Here is a 25,807-nt window from a genome sequence, read left to right as displayed (position 1 = left end):
AAAATGATTTTTACTGACCAATGCAGTAGATTTTTCACTGTTTTGCAGTAAAAAACTACTGCTTTTAAGAAGCCAAAATGTCGTGACTGCTAAGCAGTGAAATTTCACTGCTTCAAATTTAGAGAGTAGGTAGCTGTGTTGCTTCGATTTCGGAAATTGCTTTATTATCAGTGATAATGTAAGTTTTTAAAATTGTATGTACAATTTCGGATACATGCGCTCAAAATCGCAATGGTAGGTAGTTTGAAAGAGCAGGCAAAAATTCATCACCTGTAAAAATTTCGAGTGATAAAGCGCCTTTTTCGACTTTTGGTGAATTTTTGAAAATCAAATTTAGGCCAACAATGAGGGAAGAAATCAAATTGACGTACTCGTAGAAAGCTTAAGTTTAGGGTATACCCTATTTTCGACCTGCCATATCGATTGGAAACTGTTTCAAACCGTTTTGAATATTTCTAGATCCTCCAGCAAATTTTTGAAACGTGACGAACTTCATTCCGCAAACTAATTTCAATACGCTACGAAGTCGGCTGCAGGTGAATTTCAAGTAGTTTTGGAGCCTCCACTGGCTTTTTTTAAATTACTGAAGCCTCCAGTAGATCTTTGAAACTTGAAAATTTTCACAAAAATCACATTAAATGTAGGTGGAAAGTCGAAGGGGCCGAATGATTTTGGAGCCTTCAGCAACTTTTATTCCTTGAGTCTCCAGCAGCACATTTTTAAAAATTGAAATTTTCACACAATCTTATCAAATGGAGTTAGATAGCCGAAATTTTCAATTCGATATGAAGTGGACTGCAGTGGTTTCAAGATGTTTTAGAAGCTACCAGCTACTTTTTTGAAATTTAGATTTTCCAAAAAAACGCCATAAAACTCGTTCAAATAATCTAAAGCTTGCTTGCTCGTGAGTGGTGCTTGTTAATGACATTGACAGATTACGTACTTACCCGTTATTTTTATTTAAAAAATCGGCATCGCGACTCCGGTTTGAAACGTATTTTTGTGCATCAATTTATTCGATTTCACACTTCTTTGAAAATTTCAAAAATTTACTCTTCCTCCTTGGTTTGAGGGAAAACGATACAATTCAGTTAACATCCTCTTTTGGCATTTCTCCGAAATAGATTGCTGGTAGTTTCAATCCATTTTGGAGCCTTCTACACCTTTTTGAAAACTTTAGTTCTTTAAAAAATGCCACAAAATCTGCCCGAATTGATAGTGCGTACTGCGCATAGTGAATTTCGGCTTTCCAACTCCATCTCATGAATTAATTTTATTAAAATTTCAGGTTTCAAAAATCTCCCGGAGGCTCCAGTGATTTCTAAAATATCGCTGGAAGCTCCAAACGATCTGAAATTCACCTGCAGTCGACTTCGTGGCGTATTGAAATTAGTTTGCAGGATGAAGTTTGGTTTTGATGAAATATCATGGAAGTTCAAGTTTCAAAATTCTGCTGGAGGCTCCAGAACTACTCAAAACTGTTTCAAACATTTTGCAATCGATTTGACAGGTCGAAAACAGGGTACATCCTAAATTTCAGTTTTCACATCAATTTGATTTTCTCACTCATTTGTGGCTTAAATTCGATTTTCAAAAATTCACCAAAAATCGAAAAGTGCACTTAAGCTCTTGAAATTTTTGACAGGTGTTAAACTTTTGCCTGCTCATTCGATCTTACGAGCAAGTCCTATGTTGGAACGCAAAATCTGCAATTTCAGCTGATCTGTCAATCAAAATGGCAGGCATTGTGTGCGCATGGCCAGTTTTTTGAGGACAATGGCTAGAAATGTTCTTTAGAACTCCTCCTTTAGGGAAAAATTGCCTGGGAGGATTGGCAGGGATGCTCAGTAGATCCTTATGCGGGCCCCCAACAATTTAGGCAGCTTCAACTTTTGGAAATTGTTTTCGACAGTGTGGACAGTTATGATAACTTACAACGAATTAATTTTGAAAAAAAAGTGTCTGCAGTATTTCGAAAAATTTGATAGACCTGCTTTGCATTTGAAAATTGTCTTTTTTTCTCGTAATATAAATTCTGTGATTTTTGAGCGAAATTTTCAAAATATGTGTTCAATATAGTACATATTTTTAAATCCAAAATCTTCAAAACAAAGTTTCCAAAAATAACGAAAAATCAATTTCAGAAGCTGTAACTGTTATTTTTGTGCACACTGCTTCAACTTTGGAATTAGCAATTTGTTTCCTTTGGAAATGTCTCAAATAATCTAAAGTTGTCTCTTCAAATTTTTTTGTAGTCTTGGATTTGGGGACATTTTTTTTTGAAAATTTTAGGCCTAAGAAACGTAAATTTTCAACATCAATTATTCAAACTTTAAAAAATGTTTAAATTCGAAAATAAACTCCTCACATAGGTAGTATACAATTTTATTTACTTCTCAAAACGTGATATTTTGAGAGCTATTGCCCTCACATTGTTCGGACCTCTTTGCCATTCTTTTTCAAAACTGAAACTTCTAAAAAAATCAGTCAAATTTTGAAATTTTTAAGCCAAAAAATTGGTGATTTCCCATAAAAAACATCGCTCTTTTACTTATCAAAATAAGAATTTTCAAATGCTTTTGCCCTTGCTCTTCTTAGGCTAATTTGTTTGTTTGTTTGTTTTATTTTTTTTACAAAATCGAAAATGAAATGTTCTTATATGTAATTACAGTCAGGGAGCCCACATAAGGGTTAATTGCACCCCCTGCCGATCCTCCGGGACAACTTTTTTCTTAAAGGGGGAGTCCTAAGGAACATTTCTAGGTCTTGTCCTCAAAACAAATGGCCCTATTTACCCTACTTACAAAATGGCGGCCATTTTGATTGACAGGGGTTAGCTGAAATCGAAGATTTTGGATTCCAACATAGGACTTGTAGAAATCTTTTAAACCGCACAAAGGTAGATCGAAAGAGCAGGCCAAAATTCATCACATGTCAAAATTTCAAGTGCTAAAGTGTCTTTATCGATTTTTGGTGAATTTTCAAAAATCATATTTTGGCCAAAAATGTGAGAAAAAATCAAAGTTTTACCAAATTGATCTAATAAAGCTGAAATTCGGGATATACCCTGTTTTCGACCTGCCAAATCGATTGGAAACTGTTTGGAGTCGTTTTGAGCAGTTCTCAATATGCTACGAAGTCGACTGCAAGCGGATTTCAAGTCGTTTTGGAGCCTCCAGCGACTTTTTGAAAACTACTCGAGCTTCCAGTAGATTTTTAAAACTTGAAATTTCCCCAAAATTTCATCAAATGGAGATGAAAAGCCGAAATTAACTCTGCACTCAAATTTTAACACCCTCTGAAGACGACTTCAGGTGGGTTCAAGTCATTTTGGAGCCTCCAGCGAATTCTTGAAAGGTTTCATGGCGTTTATAGGAAAATTTAAATTTCCTAAATGTAGCTGGAAGATTCAAAATCTTTTGAAACCACCATGCAGTCGACTTGATACTGTATTGAAATTAGGCAGAGTATTTCGGCTTTCCAACTCCATTTTGATGGATAATTTCAAGTTTCAAAAATCTGGTGGAGAATCCAGTAATTTAAAAAAGTCGCTGGAGGCTCCAAAATGACTTGAACCCACCTGAAGTCGTCTTCAGAGGGTGTTAAAATTTGAGTGCAGAGTTAATTTCGGCTTTTCATCTCCATTTGATGAAATTTTGGGGAAATTTCAAGTTTCAAAAATCTACTGGAGGCTCGAGTAATTTTCAAAAAGTCGCTGGGAGCTCCAAAACGACTTGAAATCCGCTTGCAGTCGACTTCGTGGCGTATTGAAATTAGTTTGCAGAATGAATTTCGGCTTTTCAACTCCATTTGATGAAAGTTTGTAAGAATTTCGAATTCCAAAAATCTGCTGGAGGTTCCAGAACTGCTCAAGACGACTTCAAACAGTTTCCAATCGATTTGGCAGGTCGAAAACAGAGTATGTCCCAAATTTCAGCTTTTTTAGGTCATTTTTCTCACATTTTTGGCCAAAATATGATTTTTGCAAATTCACCAGAAATCGATAAAGGCACTTTAGCACTTAAAATTGTGATGAATTTTGGCCTGCTCTTTCGACCTAGGTACCTTTGTGCGGTTTAAAAGATTTCGGACCTGCTTTTTAAATTTTTTAGAGTCCATTTAATCAAATTTTTGCTTAGCAGTTGTTTATCGACCATTGCGAAAATTCTTAGTGTTTTTCTCGAACTATATCGCGCTTTTGAATACAATAACCTACTTTTGAATGCATTCGGACGGCTTTTTATCAAACTTTCGCATTTCTTAGTACAAGAGAACGCTAATGACAGGTGTGAAAAGGTCATTCGACGGTTTTTGCGAATATTTTAATTTTTTGTAGTGTCGCTTCGGCATACCTAGTTACTGATCTTTTAAATGAGCTTTACGTAGGTATGTGAAAAGCATTTCCATATCGAATGAAATGTGCAAGTTCGATTTAAAGGGGTCTGAAAAATTCAAATCACTCGTAAGGGTCGTCGAATGACCTTTACACACCTGTCAAAGCTTTTCTATCTCGATTCAAATGCGAAAGTCTGATTAAAAAATTTCTGTGATTGGTCAAATACTGAAAAAAAAAATACAAATTCTCGCAAAATCACTCGAATAAGTAACATTAACTAAACTGTTGAATAAAATTAGACAGCTTTTGACCTAATTTTGAAGTATTTTATTTGAACTGACGCATTCGATTTGAGATAGAAACTCTAGATCACGAGTCGTAGGAGATTGATTATGGCTGAGGCATCAAAAATATATGAGGTAATTTGGCATCACTCGTATACGTGGTAAAGTGGCTTCATGAAGTATATAGGGTAACCCGGCATCACCAGTATATGTGGTAACGTGACATCATGAAGTATATGCGGTAACCTGGCATCACGTGTATATGTGGTAAAGTGGCTTCACGAAATATATATGGTAACCTGGCATCAATCTTTTTGGCAACATCGCATGATGCCACAAAGTCGTTTACACACCAGAAGCCACATTACCAGCAAAATTATTTTCTGCATACCTGAACTTCGTAAGTGAATATAAGTCTTCAGTTGATAAAATAAAACATAACTGTGCCTTCAAAGTTGAAAAAGTGCAACACTGACATAGGGATGCCAGTCTCCCGTATATATTCTTGGATGCCAGACTACCGTCCAACGACTATATATACAGGGGAGGCAGTGGGGAAGAGAGGTGTATCATTTTATCTATTTACATATTACTAAACGAATTCGTCAAGAGAAGATAATTACACTGAGATAATGGTAAGGCAGTAAAAAAAAAAAATATTTTTCTCTGTACCAACAAATAGGTGTAATAAGGCTCGCGCTTCTGTTAATTGTTTTGTGCAGGAAGTACAGCAATTAAGAGACACGCGAGTATAACCAAAGGTGTAAAGGTCTTCTACATGGACGATGATAATTTCTAGAATTAACCACTGGAGTTATAATTTTGGCTATTATCTTTGATTTTTATAAGAATACACTATGAGAACTCGTTGATGATTTCTTTCCCACTGTGAAATTGAAAATTTCTTTCCCACTGTGAAAACTGTGATTTCAAAAGACCTATAAGATTTCTGCACGTGTATGCAGGTGAATGCACTAGACATAAAAAAAAAATGGAAAAAATCACGCTCTTTTCTTATTGAGAACTGAATATTTTTGTCTCTTGGTTTTCGAAGAGATTTTTTCCTCAGAGATTTCAGAGTCTTGAAACGATCTTTTTGCACTGAATTTTCGAAGTTTTTTACAGCAGAGAGTTTAAAAAATTTACAGAAAAACACTGCCAGTTTGCAAATTGATCAAATAACCCAATTTCAGATTATTTGACTATTTTCTCCCTGACAGATTGAGAAAATTTTATGTACATAAAATAAGTAAAGAAATTTGTCCCTAAGTTACCTAAATGTCTAGAAAAAATACTCTAAAAATGCTCAGATTTTTGAGCATCAAAATGCTATGCTATTACATACTATTTATCTAAAATGAGCTATAGTGGTCAGAATTTTCAGGGAGGAATGAGTTTGAGTGAAGTTTTTCTAAATCTGACTACAAACACGTTGTTCTAATTTCTACACTATTTATAAAAATTTTAAAATTCATTCTTTAGTGTTTGTGAGCAATTTTACAGTTTTTCCAACAGAGGGATAGTTTCTAGGTGTCTTTAAATTGTGCAATTGAAGGAAAATATTGGTGAGGAATGGGAATAAAGTGAGGTTTTTGACAAATGGGTAAAATTACTTCTTAGGGTCCAATTTTGAGTCTCAAAAATTGCTTTCCACTTCGATGAATAATTCCAGTTTCCAAAAAGTACATTGAAGGGATTTGTATAAAAACGTGCAAGTCCATTGCCTACCCAAACAGATTTTGTAAAAATGGATTCCAATGGGGGTTTATTCTCTCTAGTAGCTGCCCCAGGAGCATTCGGTGTTCCTTGTTTCCCAAAACTGGAACTACTTCATCCTCAGATTCTGAAAGCACCTCTGTTGTCATCAAATTTAGAGCTGTAGGTGTAGGTAGCAATTCTAATTCTTGAGGTTTTTCCACAATCTGGGATATTGTTTTTGAAGTGGTTTTTGTCATCAATTAATTGGTTGTCTTTTGAATTTTCCGATTCCAGTTTTTCATCAGAATTTTCATCAAGTTGAGTATTTTCGGTAATTTCAGTATTTTCGCTGATAGAAGCATTTTCTGAACTTTTTTGGGTCCAAATTGTTGTCGAATGTGATTTAAGTTTAAGTAGTTGTTTCAATTTTGGATGGAGAGGTTTCTTCAAATGGTAGAAGGCTCTTAGAATTTTCTGTTAATTTGATCTAATTTTTTTGTTGAATGATGATTCCTCATTTTTAGCTCTTGATTCGAGGTATCTATCTATTCTTTCATCGAGAGTATCTGTTGGTAAATTAGGATAGAGAATGTCTTGAAAATTTTGAGTTGGTTCTTTCAATTCAATGTATTTGTCTAATTTTTCCAATGGCTTCCTCAGTTCCTTTTTCTGAAATTTTTAGAGTTGAAAAGGTAGGGTGTTTCAAGACCAGATCTAGATGATGACAAACAGTTTTCCTCAGGCATAGATTTTGGTGTACACGTCTGAGAATCTTCTTCAATTTTTGGATTTGTACTCATTTTAAAAGAAATAAATTTAAACTTCAGGTATTACTTTCAAAATCCAAAATTCCAATTAACTGAGCAGTATTACCCAACTGTAGTTAAGCAGTTGACTGGATACTAGAAGAGAGAGATTTGCACTACATATATGAGACTTTTGTCATAATGATTTTTCTTAAAAAATGTATCGGAGCTTTTATCCATCAAAGTTTCCAGTAGGAGTGCATTGCACTTATTTTTTGAAGATGTTTCTCACGCTCATGGTCATAGAGGAGCGGATGTACTTATGGGTTCATTTTTACAATGTAATTTTAGTAGAGTATCAAAGGTGTTAGTTTTCTTATATTTAATTACTCTATGTATGTTAAACTAAGCTATGTACAAAGTTGCATATAGTACATAGTTTTATTCCAGCATCTCCGAGTATTTGGTCATTAAATAAAGGAAATATTAAAAAAAATTGAATTTTGTGTGGATTTTTATTATTGGGAATATTAAAAAGACAAAATATTATTTGGTGGCTATGTACTCATTTTAATCGTTTTGAATATTAAGATCTAGAGCCGAATATTCTAATGATTATTAGGTAGCATCACGGAGTATTTTTTATCATTGAAAATATTAAAAGACAAGATATTTGGTAGCATCTTTAATCGTTTCAACCATTAAGCCTCGAAGATTTTAATATTTTTTATTATTTTAGTCGTGAGTATTTTTATTGATCCAAATATTGAACCATGTTCAGCTATTAGTTAAATATGTATAAATGAGAATACATACTTGAGTACGTATTTGTATGTATTGTTTTAAATGGGCATGGTCATTAGAAAAAATATTAAGAAAAATATTTTTATTATTGTTTTAAATATTGGGCTATGTTCGGCTATTATTTTAATGATTTAAAGCGAGAATGCGTTGATTTTAAATGGTATGACTATAAAAGTAATATTTTTACCTATGTAATTGCAGTGTACGAGAGAAGATTTTATTTTCTTAAATCTGCTAATTACACTATCTATTTGGTATACATACTACGTACCTACAAAGCAAAGCAAATAAGTACGTAATATGTATTTATCTGGCGGGAGGTGGTGGGGTTTGGGAGGTTATTTTTATTAATTTCTATATGCTCGTGTGTATTTTCATACAGAAAAATAGTGATTTTATTGATTTGGTTCCCATGAACTATAGACACAGGATATGGGAGGCTATTGAACTTGTGGTGTGTTAAACAAAGAGCTTGAGAATATTGTACATTGAAATTGATTCGGAACGAAACGAAAAGATTTTGTATAGGATAGGACAGAAGAATTTGAAAGTAGATTTTTTCAAAAAAGGTGTACTCGAAAATGCACAGGGATATGTAATGGGTATAGAAGAATTTTGAAAAGAGATGAAAGTAGGTTTTTGAAAAATCTATGGTAAATTTTGCGATTCTTTTCCTGTTCACTAGAAATATTTTTCTCATCTACACCAGCAAATACTCCGAGGTTAATTTTCGTATTTTTTCATTTACGAAAATTTCAAGCATCAAAATATTGTCTGATGTTTCTATAGTGAGCAAGAAACGAATATTTGGGACATAAGATAGGTGGAAGACTGTTTTAAATTAGAGCATAGAGTATGTATGACAGGTGGTTTGAAATAAAGTGGGTCATAGAAGGGGTTTTATGAACAAGTATACTGAAGCATATACTTAGATTTGGAGACATGCAATATGGTTTTGTGATTTTTGAGGGAAATTTTGATTAATTGAAGTGGTTAATTTATGAAAATGGTTCGTTTTCTGTCCGCTAAGCACATTCATCTATTTGACTTAATTCGTTCATCGGAAATATTGAAACATGCCAGTGACCAAAAAACTCTCACGAGTTCAATATTTTTTAAATATTGACCAATGTGACTTAATAGACAGAGAAAACCATAATTTTTGGCAGATATATTTATAATCATGCTGACCTATTTTTCACTCAGTGAATATTATGACGTTTTTACTATAATCTGGACCCACCTGTATTCCAGCTTGGCACTTTTTCTTATTCAGAAATGATCAGATTCATTACGTAATCTGAAAAATACAGAAAAATGTGTCGTCTGTAAAATGCATGTAGAGTCCAGATTACCATATTTTCGAGTGTTAAAGCTCTGAAAATATGTGATAGTTGAGTCGTTTTTACAATTCGTTGCTGAATTGAACCAACTCTCAATGTCATTCTACTCCCTGGGCAAATTGTCAGTCAACAAGGTGGAACCATTTGCCCCCTGTCCCCCTGAATTTCTTCAAAGGAACACAGGACAAACAGATTCGATCTATATCTTTCAAAATCTTAGCTACGAGTTTAAAATTTTCATTTTAAGAGATCAATTATTTTTATTACAAATTCGAGACTATTTTTGAGGGGAATTTTTGATGGAGAAATTTAGAGAAAAATGGGAATTATTTTAAAATTTTATCTGGGAGAATTTATTGAAAAATTGTTATTTTTGATTTTTGGGGGTTTTAACTTGGTCTTGTGATGCATTCTTTAACTTTTATTCTGTACCTTTGCAAGGATTTTGACACCTATGACTATCGTTTTTTTATTAACGAAGTCATACATTGCCAAAGTTATGCTGATATATCCTAATAAGCAAAGAATGTCACAAGTTTTAGAACTAAAAACGTAATTTTCATTGAACTGTTTTTGTCCCTATTCAACAAAAGCATGACAATTTTCACCACAGTTTGAATTTGGTATCACCTTTGATTAAAAAAAAAAAATCGTCTGTGAGTGCAATTACCATTCAAACTTTCACATTTACGAGTGTTTCTAGCTCATGAAAATGTGTGGTTTTTTAGTTTTTGCAATTGGATTGCATCAACTTTATATTGCCAATTTCTTCAGTTGGGTAGTTCACAGGCCAACAAAATGGGATTTAGTTTGATTTTGAGACGAATTTTTTGATTTCTGCAAAATTATAGAATTCACAAAAAATAGTTTATTTATGCTGGATCCAAGATGTTTAAATTGAAAATTTTTGAAAAGAATTTTTACATATCCTCATTTTTATGATTTTTATGAAAATTTCAGAAATATACCAAGACCTACGATATTTGGGATTTTAATTCAAAGACATACTGGGATCTAAGTTTCTTACATGTCCTCGAGTTTGTAATTTTATATGAATTTTGAAAGTATACTGGGACATTTATGATCTTTGGAATTTTTTGTATACTTTTGAGTTTATAATTTTATGGCGATTTTTCATCCGAGAAAAAATGGTTAATTTTTGGAAATATTTTTATTAATTTGTGGTGTAAATTTATTAAGTTTGGACATATGGGTTTATTATTTTGACGCATACATTTTAATGGAAAAATACACGATTAATGGGACATGAATGTATGAATAGATCGAGAAAATAATATTTTGGGGTTATTCTTGGATCCAATTTGGGTGATTTTTACGTGAATTTTACTTTTAACAAAAAATTTTAATGGTTTTTACAATTTTTGAGTCAAATACATTGCATAATTCTGCCTCCTGAACACTTCGCGAAAGTCCCCAGGAGTGCTCCTATTACTGTATTTTACTTCCGAGTTGAATGGATTGCATATTTTATGTCTCTGTGTATTGCAATTACAAAGACCCAAAAACTGCAATCATTCTGTCTCGAAGTGCTCAAAATATTATTCTTAGAGGGTTACTGATTACTAGTAATTTATTAGCAAAAAAAAAAAAAATCTCGAATTAGTAAACTTCAACTCGTCACTGAATTTTTATTTTGGATACAATTTAGTTAGCTTTTGAGTCAGATACATTGCTTATTCTATCTTTTCGTGTTATTTTTACAAAAATTTCTCAAGAATGCAATTATCTCACTCAAAAGAAAAAATGCTCAAAATGTTATTATAGAAATGGAAAAATTGATCTGGGTTAGTATAAGCCATTGATTGAACATGATTCGCTAGGTTATAATTTTCGAATTTGCTACCAAGTTATTTTTTTTAAAAAAAAATCTAAGAATTTTTGAAATTATTGAAAATTAAAAAATATGGGTTATTAACGAATATTTTTACGAGTTTAATTATGTTGATAGAATAATTTTTTCACTTGAATTGTGTTCCTTAGGGGAACCTTTTGGAATTCAAGTTTGACAAAAATTGAAAAAATCGAAAATTTGAAAATTTTGAAAAAATTTGAAATTTTGGGTTAGGGTTTTTTTAGTAAGTTAGACTGAAAATTTTTTAAATTTGCAGAATACTACCGCGATTTCCGGGCGCCAAAGATGATATAGTTAATTTATGAATGACTGGGTATGGAGATATTATTGTAATTTTCCTGTATGAGAGAAGGCTAAATATCACTACGTAGGTAGTGAATATTTCCCTATTACCTGGCTAGATTACGAGTCGGAGAGCGATAAGTCATCCTATCAACTATATGCAACTTATGTTCCTATCCAATAAAAACAAATACCATCAACACATTCGTGCCAATATGTTTTATTAAAATTAAGATAGAACATGTCAGGTGAATCCAAATATAAAATAATTCAACTTATTTTATATTATTATTAAAGGCCGCAGCCTGAAATAGACGACACGCGTTAATGAATTAGGGTACAATATTTTAGTTGATGTATTCAAATTATATTGTCGTAATCGAAGGTGTTCAAATAAAGGGTTATCACACAGATTAAATTAATTCCCTGTATCTAGAATATTCGTGGATGCAATGCTTGTTGCAGAGAACCACGAATATTTACATCAAAAGATGGTACCAAGAGTGGTCTAAATGATAAAAATATCACTTACCCATACACTGTACGCATTTCTTGCCTCTTTCGGGGGAGCTCACTCAAACTAGGCTCATCGGCAAGAATGGATTACAAGAAGTACCTTTTAAACGAGAAGCACCACCGATGCCCGGGAAGATCGGTGAAATGCCCAATAAGTACCATAATTTATTTAAAATATTAAACAAATTACGTTAAATTGCACATGTTAACCACTTGATAAAGTGGGTGAAATCAGGGAAGAGGGGGCCAGGGGGTACCTGGCCGCCCTACACGTCTGCGAAGATACACTTTTGACTTAACACCGACGAGCTCGAGATATCGACACTAAGTGAAGATGCTCTCATACACCAAGTACTGAGATGGTACGTACTTGGTGTATAAGCGGAAGTCTTAATAGTCCCCACGTTACGTACGCTTCTAGCTCTGTATAGAAGTCATTGTACGAATACCTACCTAATGTATTCAGGCCATATCTCACTATATCAAGGTGTCAAAAAATGATTCCCAAAGTTTCATCCCTCTAACTTAATTTTAACCTGTGCCGCAATGGCTCCAAAGTTTGGAACCCAACATCCGAGTGTGACCTTACAAGTCTCACGGCAACGCGGTGTGGAGACATCGTATAGTTTGAAAAATGTTTTAGAGTCAGCTTGTAACGAAAAAAAAACCATCAACTTATCGCCAAAAAAAATTGGTGTGTCGTTACTCTATTGCACTTCGAACATGTTGATGTAGCGCGTACTCAACAATTTCTCCACCACGCGTCGCCATGAGACTTGTAAGGTCGCGCTCGGGCGTGACCTTCCAAACTTTGGAGCCATTGCGGCACGGGTTAAAATCAAGTTGGGGGGATGAAACTTTGGGGATCATTTTTTGATACCTCATAGCACATTTTTCAGGTGTGCTGTAAAAAAAATAATGAAAAAATTTTTTCCCTGTGTATTTCATTGTCACCCTACTGGGAATTAACTGTGAACATATGGCTTCCATCACAATATCAGACACAGGGACAGGTGTTTCTGGTACAGGTGAAATCCGTAGTGACTGCTTTGTTGCCAAGTTTGCTGTTTCATTTCCCAAAATCCCCAAGTGGGCTGTAATCCAGGCTGTGGTAACATCCATGGCACATTGGACAGATGAGATTTCTGAGGCAATTGGATGTTGCTTTGATTTAGATTTTAGTTGAGAGATGGAATTTAGTGAATCGGTGAAGATCACAAGTTTGTCAAGTCTGCTCTCAATTGCCATGTTTAAAGTACATGTAAGTATAGCATATAGCCCAATTGGCACATTTTTCTGGTGATATCTGACTACTCATTTCTGCAGTCAGAAATTGCCGTTTTGACAGTCAGATTCGCAGTCTGACTACAATCAACCAATCAGAAACAAGTATTTTTTTGATATTCCAAGATGGTGCTGACTCGTCAAAAGACTGAGTGGAGATCTGAATGTGGATCAGACCAGTCAGATCCACACTCAGAACCACAGTCAGATATTGCCATTTTGGCAGTCAGAAAATACATTCTGACTGATATATTGTGGTAATAGGTATCCCTAGTCAGATGCACTGTCTAAAAAATGCCGTTTTGCCAACTGGGAGTTCACATGAAAGAATATACTGAACAAGCATGGAAGTGGAAATTGTGAAACCTCACAATCACAAACAATTGAATAACCACAGTGGTCCACGGATTTCGACCCATCAGTGTAAAACGAGATGAAATCATTATACTGAGCAATAAAGTTATTGATAATTTGTGTATTTAGTTGAGTATGTTCGTGTTATGATGTATCAAATGAGAGAATATTTTTCTCAGTTTTTGTAGCATTTTCTGGATAGAATGGAGAAAGAGGATATAGCTGATTGGAGTTTAGAATGGAAGAGGCTTTATGGAGGTATAAGTCATAAGCATTATGGGAGATTATGATCAATTTTTGAGTCTATGGTGAGAGAGACACAGAGAGACTGTAACAGTATTAAAGTGAATGAAAAATTTTGAAAGGATGAGTTTTGATTGTATATGAGAGGAGGATTTCAGATGCTTCCTGATGTTGATCAGTTAAGCGCTTCAAGATGATACATTCTAGTAACTTAATTTGGAAAGTGAAGTCAGTAGGCTGATTGGTCTATAGCTAGCAGGAGAAGTTGGATCAGGACTTTTCTTTGGGAAAGACTCAAACCAAAACTTCCTCAAAATTTCTTTTAAGTTTCTTAGTCCTAACTCTTTTCTTTCTCAAGTTTTTTTTTTTTTTAAGTATCCTATTTGTAAAATTTGTGAATAGCGCTAAATTGTGCTGAACCAAATAATAATAAAACTTTCATTCATTCATTCATTCAATTTTCTTTCCATGCCACTTCTAATTTAGTATTTTTTACTGAATTTTGTGCTTTTTAGGCGTTTTAATGTAATTTTGGACATGTTTTGACCATTTTATGTGCTTGAATAACCTAGATTTTGCTAGAAAATTTCCAGTTTTTGGTAATTATTTTTAATGATTTACACTGTTTTTTTTTTTTTTTTTAGGTATTTTATGTCATTTTATTTGCCAGGTTTTAAAGGAAATTTGCAATTTTTGCTACAATGTTATCAGATTCTGGCATTTTGAAAATGATTTTTCATTGTTTTTTTTTTGGTCTACTTTTAATGAGATTTTTCAACCGTTTTTTTGTAGTTTAAAATGGTTTTAGTATTTTTTGGAATGTTTTAAAGTTGTTCTGTTCAATTTTACTTCAATTTTTAATGAAATTACGTTAGTTTTAGTGATTTTCAGTGACTTTAATTTACTTCGCGTTTTTCTGTTGCAATTTTGATAGGTCGGTTTTTTAATAACGTTCGTGCAATTTTTGCCTAGGTACTCTTGCTAAATTTCATCGGTTTTCGCTGTTATTTCTTAATGGTTTTGAATGGTTTTTTTCTTTAAAGTCTTAAGCCATGTGATTTTCCATCAAATTATATCGTTTTCTGATGGTTTTCAATGATTTTTGATTTTTTATGTATTTTTAATGATTTCAACTTTTTTTCTCGCAATTTTTTCAAAATTTTACCAGTTTTTGTCCAAATTTCTGCAGATTATGGTAATTTTCAATAATTATTTTAATGTTCGTTTTTTTAAAGTGTTTCTGTGATTAAGTATTTTCAACATATTTCCACAAAGTTTCATTCAAACAATGTTATAAGTATTTTTAAAAGTTTTGCCAAAGTTTCATTATTTATCTATTGCTGCAATTTTGCATGATTTGATGAAATTTTATCAAACTTCGAAAACCATGCCAAAATGGCATGAAACTACTTGACGATGACACTAAAATCATCAAAAATGACTATAAAATGAACATTAAAACGCTGAAAAATTATTTGAAGAAAAATGTGAAGAAATTCAACCATTTTTTGGTAAATTCCCATGTTGTGTTTTTATATCATTTTAATTACTCTTTGTGCTCTATTTTCTGTAAAACTTCAGTAGAATTTCATCAGTTTTGATAATTTGACAAAATTTTACTGAAATTCTGTAATTTTTGTGGCTCCAGTTTAACGTATAAGTATTAAACAATTCGTTAAAATATTCTGTACGCTTCTCCTCTTCTTCCATAAATCTTGGCTAAAGCTACACACGTTGCGTGACTAGTTTTTTTTTTTTTTTTTTTTTTTTTGAGAATTTGGGGCCTAAAAAAATTTTTTAACTCATGGGTAGCCTAGTTGGAAAGTGAACTGAGCATACGATTTCTGCATTTGTAAGGGGGGATTTTTTGAATAGTTTTAGCATAAAATAACCCACCCTTTTCTATTCATTTCAAAAGTGGGCTTCAATAAAAAAAATTTTAAAAAAACACTTGAACGTTGTAGGATCCCTTATGAATTATATTCTTCGTGGCCTTACTGTATCCTTCACATTGAAGTTTTTCTTGAGGGCACCTTTTGACCTTTTCATAAAATTATCAACAGAGGGCGTAGAAAAATTTTCCTGAGCTGACCCGGCCTTTCATAAAATAATAAGTATAGGGGTTACAAAAAACAAAAAAATTAGGTACCTACGTACTTATAGCAGGCGAAATCATTTTTAAACAATCACTTCACCGTACGGATAATAAATAACCAAAACTTTATACGATCGAAGGTACAACGCTTTTAATAACGCTTTCAATCCTAAACTTTACTCAACCCCTCTACCCCCCCCCTTCGATCAAAAAAATAATACGAAAAATGTTTTAAAAATTCAACCGAGCGTGTATAAAATAATTAACTTCTTACCGAATTGTTTATCGTCGACCATTACGAATCAGCAGCAGCAGCGTCTTCTTCGTGCTAATACGCATTTTCATTCTGTAAAAACAAAGCAAAAGAAAGCGAAATTTGAAAATACGCAATAAAATCACACCATTGTGCGATGAAGACGAGCATTGGGGTGGTAAAAGCTTCTCAAAGAAACTTGTTCGGTTCCACGGAGATTTACTGCTCGAGAAAGCGAGAGAAAAAAATAGACGAAATCGAGATGCTATAGGCGTACGTAGGGTATAAGCAAGGAAGGCTAGACGAAGAGAAGACGACGACGGATGGGTAAATATTAAGCAGTAACATTAATGAGCCGAGCAAAAACAAGGTGTTTTTCTTTTAATATTTTCCCGATACGAGCGAATTAAAAACTTGCAAATTATAAAGTTATTTTAAAATTACGTTACAGCCGAACGAACTTTGTAAACTAATAATAAATTTATAGTAGAAGTGGAAATTTTGCGCTTTGAAAACTCACGATAGTTTTAATTTTTCCACCTCGTACTCTCGCCACACGACGACGAATGAATGAGCTCGCAGAAAATTTTCTAGTTTCTCTTTCTTCTCAACACTTTGTAACATTTTGTACTTCCTCTCCAGCTACCCTACCGCAATGATCCGACGACTGTACAGACTACAGAGTGTATAACTTTTATTATGGTTTGAGAGTCGAGAGGGGGGGAGGAGGATTTCCACGAGCTTCGATATAAAAAAGGCTCTTTACTTCGTCCACATTCAATCAGTGAAATACGAGTTATAAAATATCGCTAAATTTTCAGCGTTGAAACGAGCAGGGGAGAGGGGTGGTGCAAAACTCTTTCGATATTAAGAATGTATGTAAATGTAGTGCCGCGTTATCGCGTCGTAAAATCGTTGGAAAGCTGAAAAAAAATAGGTAGGTAGGTACTCGACTTGGCGTCGTTTCATCGTTTGCGAGAAGAAAAAAATCCTCGGTAATGAAATTACTCGGTAACAACCCCCCTCCTCTTCCTCCTCCCACCGATCCTATGAACGGATTTTCTCTGCTCTTGCTTTACGTACAACCGGCCTGTCTTTATCGTGGATTTCTCTGGTGTAGTCGTAATTGCCGAAGTGAAAATCCGATCAATATGTCGTTAGTGAAGATGGCGATGATGAAATTTCCACTGTGGATGATTAAAACACTGTATCGCTTTTGGTTTTTTTCTTGTGATGTTTTGGCCTGAAGGATTTTTCGTCTCGAGATTTTTCAGTCTCGAGATTTTTCATGTTTTTTGTTTTTTTAAAAAAAAAAAAGATTTTTGGTCTTCAGATTTTTTGTTTGGTGACCCTCTTTTTTCATTTCAAGGTTTTTCTCCTGTGGATTATTATTTTTCGGTCTCGAGGATTTTTCATCAAGAGATTTGTTTGTCTTGAGATTTTTGGTCTTGAGAATTTTTCATCCGGAAATTTTTGCTTTGAATCGATTCTTTCGCGAACGAGTCACATGTACGGACCAATTTGTTCGCGAATGATTCACTAAAAAGTATTGAATTCGTTCGTGAATGATTCACCAAAAATTGAGTGAATGAATCGATTCGTTCGCGAATGAGTGACTTATACGAATCAACTCGTTCGCGAATGATTCATCAGAAATTGAGTAACTGAATCGACTTGTTCACAAACGAGTCACTTACACGAATCAATTTGTTTGCGAACGAGTCACTTATATGAATCAATTCGTTCGCGAATAATTCATCAAATACTGGGTAAATGAATGGATTCGTTCGCGAACGAGTCACTCACGCAAATCAATTCGTTCGCGAATGATTCATCAAAAATTTGGAAATGAATCGATTCGTTCGCGAACGAGTCCCTTATACGAATCAATTCGTTCGTGAATGATTCATCAAAAATTGAGTAAATGAATCGATTCGTTCGCGAACGAGTCACTTACACGAATCAATTCGTTCGCGAACGATTCATCAAAATTTATTTAATTCGTTCGTGAATGATTCACCTAAAATTGAGTAAATGAATCGATTTGTTCGTGAACGATTCATCAAAATTTATTTAATTCGTTCGTGAATGATTCACCTAAAATTGAGTAAATGAATCGATTTGTACGTGAACGAGTCACTTATACGAATCAATTCGTTCGCGAATGATTCATCAAAAATTGGGTAGATGAATGGATTCATTCGCGAACGAGTCACTCACACGAATCAATTTGATTCGTTCGCGAACGAGTCCCTTATACGAATCAATTCGTTCTCGAATGATTCATCAAAAATTAATTAAATGAATCGATTTGCTCGCGAATGATTCATCAAGAAATCAATCAGTTCGTTCAATCGCCAATTGGTCGTGAATGATTCGATTCGATTTGATTCACTTCGCTTGAGAAGAGATCAATTTCTATGCATTAGTTTCACAAAAACCGAATCAACCGTAAATTAATTGATCCGTTTGGGAATGAATCGCCAAGAAATCAATCAATTTATTTAATCGCCAATCGTTCGTAAATGATTCGATTCGATTGTATACAGATCGGATCAATTGCTGTACAAAATATGTTTCAAAAAAAGTGAATCAATTCGTTCGTAAAAGATTTTTATTTGAAGAAAGGTCGGTCTGGTGTTTTTTTTGTTGAAAATTGTAATATTTTGAGGGGGCCCGAGTTTCACTTTTTCACCGTGTCGGATGGGGAGGGTCAAAACTATCCGAAGAGCATTGCGTTTCTAATAAAAATAGACAAAATTCAAAGATTAGAATGCAACAGCTTGAGTGCAATAGAGATTTTTCTTTCAATTTTTTCAGCTAATTTTTAGTTCTTAAAAAAATTACAACACCCATTTCCACCATATTTTTCAAAAAGCACTTCTATGAGCTCACAAATAGGCAAAAGTTCCAAGTTTGTACCATTTGTAACTCTGTTCAAATTAAACGATATTTCTATTTTTCTCAAAACTTTAAGCTCCCTTATCTACCCTGCAAATGTACTTTGAGAACTGCGATTTGCGCCATTCGTCATCTTTCATCGAGGTCTATTCACAAAAAAAATATATTTGAAAAAATCGCTGACCTCAAGTCCAAAATGCTTGACAATTTGGCATGGAAATTGGAATCACTATTTTGGAATATCTATTTCGTGCTGTATTTTGCCTGAAAAATACATCCCCCTCGCTATCTATTTCACTTCCATCCATATGTTTCATCAATAACTCCTTTCGATATCAGCACCATGCATGCAGCCTCCTTTACTCCATCATCTCATCGTTACTACACACACTTCACTTCAATCTGATGGTATAATCAGTAACTTCGGAGGGAAAAAATTTACACCTACCCTCGTACTACATAGTATACATATGATGCACGTCACCGCAAAATTACCCCCCTCTCCACCCTCCCGGCCCCTCCAACCCATATAATTTCTTTCAACTAACGACCATATGTAGGTACTGTAGGTACAGGGCTCGAACCCTTATCAAAAACTCTTCGACTAGAACGAGCGAAAACTGTCAAAAAACAAACCCTCCGCTTCATCGCCTTACGTTGGCCAACTTGGCACGAACAAAGTTGCGAAAATTTCCGATAAATCCTACATGCAATGTGCCTCGTCTGGTTTATTCGACGGCTTACATGTGTTAATTGCGACACTTAAAACCAATACGAAACGGCGGTACTAATTCGTGACAAATGTGCTTGTATGGGTTTTAGTATAGGTTTAGGTAGTACATGGGCTATGCGACGAGGTATCTTTCTATTTTCTCTTCTGTTTCCCCTTGTATATCCCTGTACTACTGTGTGTGCTTTTGCCGATGCGATGTGCGAATTCGATACACGTATCCAATTTCTCTAATCTCGTTAACATAATGGTCGTTTAATCGAAACCTATATATATATTTACTATTATATGGGATCGGATGTGAAATTCAAGTACCTGTCCATAATACACGTGCGTTGTTGTTTCAATCTATTCGTTATTTTCGTCTTCACGTACTTATACTAGTCTGACGAAGACGAATGAAAAGTACATAGGTGATATTGTGAAGGAGCATAATTATTCGTCGAATGTTGATATCAATAATTTTCGTTTTCGAGGGGTTTTAAGGAACATCACCAGCTCGAAATGACCGTTTTTTTTATAATTTTGTAGTATTACGGAAAGAAAATTGAAAATTCTAAAGCTTCAGAAACCATGCTAAGAAGAGAAGAGGACGAAGTGGGAATTCCTGCCTAATTGGTTGATCGACAGAGGCGAGCCAAACGGGGTATGGGGGTGGGGTGATCTGAGATGGTGCTCATCCTCCCCCCTTCCACAATAGAAAAATCCAGGCGAAAAATTGGAAATTTTTGGGAAAAATTGAGTCAGTTGAAAATAGTTAATAAAATGTGGAGAGTTGGGAAGAAATTGTGTAAGTTCTCCAACCAAAGTTACAGAGTAGAAAAATTGACTTCTCACATCAAAAATGATGTTGTGAACATTCCAGTCAAAACTGCTAAGAAGTTCAAATTTTTGCTGAAGTATAAAAAAGTCTGCTATTTTTTGCCAAGAAAAAAAGGTTGTTTTTGAAAATATGTACATAAATAACATAGATTAGAGTGGCGCTTATTTTAGTGTTTTTTGAGAAAATGTTATTTTTTTCTTTTTATTTCTTCCTTTTTTTTATTTTTTGAAAAAAAAGAATCTTTCAATTCAGATGAATGTTTTTTAAAAAGCAAAAAATGAAAAAAAGAAATAACGATTTACTTATCCAAAAATTTTACATTTTCTGCATCAATATATGTTGCAGTGAAGGTAAGATTTATCCGGAGGTATAGTGGATGTGTGCATGATTATCTTGTGATGTTAGCTAAGAAATATTCCCTACGCAGTGAATATTTTCCTCTGACTATGGCAATGTCTTACTCGCCATAAGCACATTTTCAGTTCTTCATCAAATAAATACATATATATATTCATGCCATTCGATATGATTTTATTATTGATATATCGAAAGAGTTACATACAAAAATAATAAAGGATAAATTAAGACTATTATTTTGTAATGCAATGCGAGATAAAGCTCACATCGCGTAAAGTTTAATAAGTACCTAAACTAATAATCACTAAGTTCTACCTTGAGTAATATTATTATAGCTGTGTTTACTATTCCAATCTAACTAAGAACATGGTGAAATTATGTCTTTCGACTGAGATAAAATAAATATCTCCTATACATCCGCTAATATACTAGGTGTATTTACCTATTTTACCCATCCCAATTAATTATAATTAATTTATAATTAATCAACTTAATCTTACTTGGACACTTTACATTTTTCCTACCTCTTTCCAATGCTCACACTAAAACCAGATGCTTTGGTAGGAACATCTAACTAGAAGCTCGATGTATACTTACTTAGATGAGAAATACTCTCGATTTCTGGAAAATCAAGGTGTATTCAAAAGAACCGAATTTAATAAACATAAATTATCAAAACGTTCAGAGAAACACTAATTACCATGCTAAAAGTGGATGAACATGAAAAGAAGGACAAAAGGGGAGAACCCTATTTGTGCTTGTACATCTATTGTGTCAAAATAGCTAACACATCATCGTTTTGACAAGGAACAAGTTACTGCAGAATTATAAGACCAAGTGAAGCTCGTGGCTCGCCAAAGCAACTTTGTGCTTAGAAGATTGTTCATCAAAAATAAATAGATCATTTGGTGGGAACGAATGATCTTCTCATATAATCATACGATATTAAGGGGGATCCTTCCAGATATTTTGGGATCCTATGAGCGCGGTCAAATTCAGACAAGCCTTTGGCAATGTTGACACTCCAAAGTCAAGGGGTGCCAAAGTGGGTGATGTGGTGGAGATATACAGCAAAGGGAACTATGTTTTATATACAGTAACCAAAGAAAGACACCAGGACAAGCCGACAATAGGAGACTTTGTACAAACAATGAAAGCTCTGGCAGCCAAATGCGTTGAGCTAAACATCGCAAAATTTGCAGTACCAAGATTAGGGTGTGGCTTGGACCAACTTGAATGGCCACTAGTTAAACAAGCGCTCCTAGAGTGCTTCAAGGGCCTTCCTCCCACCAAACATGAAAGTGTGACTACCTGAACAAGATGTCAAAAACCAATATTGTCAACTGTAAATCAAATAGACCGGTTTATGGTGAGATATTCGGTTTTAATAAGCGTATGGGTACAGCGTGAATTTAACTAATATTTCGTAGTCGAAGGGTTTTTTTCTTTTGTTGTGACGGTTCACCGGGACAACTTTTGCATAAGAAAAACAATGCTTAGACACCCACTATATTCACACAACACTCGTACGCGAACGGGTCTATTATGCCCAAAGCCAAATTCAAGACATGAAGTACTCAGGACCAAATTTACCTGAATCTTGAGATAATCCTAAAATTTACTATAATATTTATCTATAATTGTAAATAGTAAACTTATAATACAGAAAACAATCTTTTCTTGTGGGCAGTTGGTGAGAAGCCCTAAGCAAGTGCACCGACTGCCCACAAAAGTCCAAATAAACCTCGTGGCAATAACTAGGGGGCCTAACTTGTGGGGATCACCTCTAGGCGGAATCACTCCCCCTTCAAACTTCACCCTGAGACGGGTTGGGAGCTCAATCATGATCGGAATAGGTATGTGTGGAAACAAAACCTGGGAAGTGACAACTGGGCCTTAGGCAACTGCCTAGGGGTTTGGGTGGTGGTGGACAATCCGTCTCACCTCCCCCTCCCCCTCTCCCTTCCCTGCTTAGACTTGTGGTGAAGCTATAATTATATTTAGATTTGTATGTTTATTCTGGTAACCCTTAGTCTAAGTTTTCTTTTCTTTAATAATAAAATACCCCCACTGGTGCGGATTGGGGAAAAATTTTAAAAAAAATTGAAAGGGAGCTAAAGTTTTATTTTTGGAATTGAAATTATTAGCTATAGGTACCTGCCTGAATAGGCTTTCCTAATGAAAGTACCATAGGTATAAATCAAAATGTAACTCAAACATTTTTTTTGAAGAGTAATATTTTGAGGGGGCTCATCAAGTTTTACTTTTCATCATGTGGGGCGAGGGAAGGTCAAAACTGTCGAATGTGTATTATTTTTCTAATGAAAATGGGCCAACTTGAAAAATTAAAATGCAACAGAACGAAAATTTTCATTTTTCTCATTTTTTGAGAACTTGAGGAGAAGAGAAGACTCCCTGGTACGACTCAGTTTCAATTTTGAATGCTAGAATTTTCAAAAAAAAATAAAATTTCTCGTAAAACCCATCAATGAAGAAAAAAAAATTGCAAAAAAAGTTGTCCCTAGTATGATATGAGAGCCATCCTAGAAACGTGGCACGAACTTCGACAAACCAAGCAGCCACGTCGGACCGGACTAGAGAAAAAAAATAACCAACTATACGATGAAACTGTCCCAAGGAGCAAATTTCAAAAATAACACGTTTAAGTTACTGTCAAACTCGTGTACATCTACTTTTTGGCATTACTCGTGCACTCGTTCCTTGGAGAAATGAAACATTCCATTTTCTTATGACATCAACTCTACAGCAAACTTCCTCGCTGCACATACACACGGATGAAATTGTTTATCCAACACTGTACACTTGGAATATAACGAGCACCTCGACGTGCCCCATAAAAAACGAACAGAAAACAAAAAATATACGCACACATCGTATACGTAGGTATAAGTACACCCTGGCTAAACAATTCGGTTCATTTTTCTTTCAAATGAATGACGTTTTCTTCATCATGAATCATTTCTCTGCTTTACTTATACTTATACTTACCTTGATACGTTTTTCTTTTCTCATACGTAACATGTGCCCAAAAAGTAACACGTGCCCTGGCAACACTACGTATACTAGCTTCCTTTAGCAGCAACAACAACCGTTTTACATTCGCTTACCTCTTATCACTGCATTTCCCGAACACTTTCGTAACAAAAAGAAGCTAGAAGATTGTTACTATCCATCTTAACTGCATAAATATACTCATTTTTTAACAAATTTCAAACAACTACTGTTTTCTCTTTTTTTGCCCCAACGACAAGGATTTATTCCTGGTAAAGACGCGAGATGTGTAGGTAGTAGGTACCTGCTCTCGCCTTTATTGTTTTATATTTATTACGTGGCACCAAAAGTGTTGTTTTTTTTTCAATCTTTTATTTCATTTTAATCTCATAACAGCGTACGAGGTTTCACGATGTAATTTACCGTAGTGTAATATCAGAAGAAGAGTAAAACACGAGAAGAGAAAAAGCCTATGGAACAAATTCATATTCATCGTGTTATACTCGTATAGTAAGAAACCAGAAGGGGGGAAATGTAGCGGAAGAAATTCTTATTCGTCTCGAGATCACGTTCCAGAACGGATTCGAGCATAACATACCTATACCCAAATTTCCCTATATTCTGTTCTTTTTTTCATCTCAGCTTCTGAGGCAAGTCAAAACAAAAAAAAAAAAAGAAAACGAAACCGAAGAGATTCGGCTACCAATAATAATTTATTCGTCAAACCACGAGTAAAATTCGTCGTACAGGTGTTCGACATGTCTGAAAAAATCTCATCTTCGAATACTTTTTTTTTATTTTACCTCTATCGATGAGGAAAAAAACCCTGCTTCGAGGTAGCGATATTATTAATGAAATACCTTCATAGGGATAATTTATTTATCACCTGGTCTCCCTTAGCGAAATCGCGAATCTGTAAATCTTACCTACGGTTAAAATACCAGTATTAGACGAGTAAAATATCTCCCCCCCCCTCTGCCCCCCGATCGCCTTATCTCGGTCACATTTTGCAAATCTCGCGACAATTTTTATTAAATGCAAATTTCTCCGCTTCGGAAGAAGAGAGCTTTCGGCGTCCGTCATCTCTCGGGGCAATTTACACACAATTCGCAGCGAGTAAATATAGTACCTCTACCTACATAGTACGACAAGGGAAATCGATAAATTTACCTAATTTATTCATTCCGCAAAGACAGATAATTACCGATTACCTAAAGCGAGCGTGTATTTTGCGTCTTGTGTCGTCCCGTATCTTCGCTCTCCCCTAAAGCCCCCTTTCATTGTTATAGGTAGCTTTAACACGACGACGACGACGAGTAAATAGGACGATAACGACGACGAGAGCAATGTGTAGGTAAGTAGTTCTAGTTACACGTAGTACGTATAGAAGAAGGGACACCAGAAGCGGTATAGAAAAGGCTGACGCTACGTTTCCTTTTGACGAACGTCACGTATCCGTTGAATAAATGAAAAACGATTTCATTTTTTAAATTTATACTTCGATTCGTGAATATAAATTAAAGTGGATTTCGCCTCGAAATATTTACGGCTGGCGCGATTCGACGCTTGCTTGTACACGTTTAAAAAAGACGAACGAGAAGAGAGAGAGGGAAAAAAAGGTGAGAGGAGAGAGAAAAAAAACTCGTACATTCTGAGATTTATGTAACGATTGCTTCGCGTATAACGTGGTATCTTTCCTTGGAGGCTTTTTTTTTCTTTTTTTCGTCTTCCCTAATATACGTACCTTGGTGTTGTCGTCTTCGTTTGTTCTACACGTTCCACTTATACCTACGCGTCTTCTCATCTCGCTTTCGTTTTGACAAATTGAAAATTGAAAAAATGACGATCTCGAATAACACTGGGGTCGTGATGC

The 25,807-nt window shown here is 34.6% G+C and overlaps 1 protein-coding gene across 2 annotated transcripts in view; it reads right to left on the bottom strand.

Annotated features, from left to right (window-relative positions):
- LOC135840158 (neuroligin-4, X-linked-like) overlaps nucleotides 1-25,807 on the bottom strand; it is a 642,239-nt gene that overhangs the window by 450,080 nt on the left and 166,352 nt on the right. For both annotated transcript variants that reach the window (XM_065356537.1, XM_065356536.1), the window contains exon 3: nucleotides 16,133-16,204. The gene's annotated coding sequence lies outside the window, so the exon portion shown is untranslated. The remainder of the gene's footprint in view (nucleotides 1-16,132; nucleotides 16,205-25,807) is intronic.

This window comes from Planococcus citri, chromosome 3 (genome assembly GCF_950023065.1).
Source record: "Planococcus citri chromosome 3, ihPlaCitr1.1, whole genome shotgun sequence".
In the NCBI taxonomy this organism is placed as follows: Eukaryota; Metazoa; Arthropoda; class Insecta; order Hemiptera; family Pseudococcidae; genus Planococcus; species Planococcus citri.
The sequence above is the reverse complement of the archived record's forward strand: the minus strand, read 5'-3'. Positions and strand labels throughout refer to the sequence as shown.